The following is a 757-nucleotide window of genomic DNA, read 5'->3' as shown; positions in this document are numbered from 1 at the left end:
ACAGACTGCATCCCCCTAACGCCCATTAATCTTATAACATTTTCTTCTAATAGAAAATAGAACTTTTCAGTACAGGTTTCATGGATTTAAAAAGACTTTTATCTCTCAAGGATAAACACGGTCCAAAGAAAACCGGACGTATGGTTTAATTTCCTTATTATAGAGATTTAAGGCTAGAAAATTGGAGAGGAAATCGTTTGGGTGTATTGTTGGAGTAGATTTGTAGGTAGTTACATAAAAAAAGAAAAGAAAATAATTTTACTGGTAAAAAGAAATGTTTCTTCAAGGGGTGGAATTAGGATTTGATTTTAATGATTCCTGTGACTCATCCTGAATTCCATTCAAGGCCATGCATCACCTATTTTAGTTAAGGCCCTCTCCATTATGGGAAAGTTGGACATATTAAAACCACCATAGTACACATTCATAGTCCAATTATTTCATCTTCATTTGGCACGTTTATGGTCCTAAAAACTGAAACTGTTCAGTTAAAATAATGGTTGCGGGGGTGGGGGCGGGGGTGTTAAGAAACCCCTGACATTTTATCACCGTGGGCGCGCCTTTTACCTGAAAACATTGTGGTCCACTTAAATCGTCATTAAAAACGGTGAAAATCACAGTTCTGTTTTGTATGTTTAATCATTGGAGGACAATTTTGGTTCTAGGAGCTGGATATATGGCCTGCAGACCGTAATTTTTGCAACAACTTGCGAACAGACGATCAAAGAAAACTTGTTGTTGATTCACTAAAATCGCG

The sequence above is a fragment of the Montipora capricornis genome, chromosome 13 (assembly GCF_036669925.1).
Source record: "Montipora capricornis isolate CH-2021 chromosome 13, ASM3666992v2, whole genome shotgun sequence".
Taxonomy (NCBI): Eukaryota; Metazoa; Cnidaria; class Anthozoa; order Scleractinia; family Acroporidae; genus Montipora; species Montipora capricornis.
Note: the sequence above shows the minus strand (reverse complement) of the source record.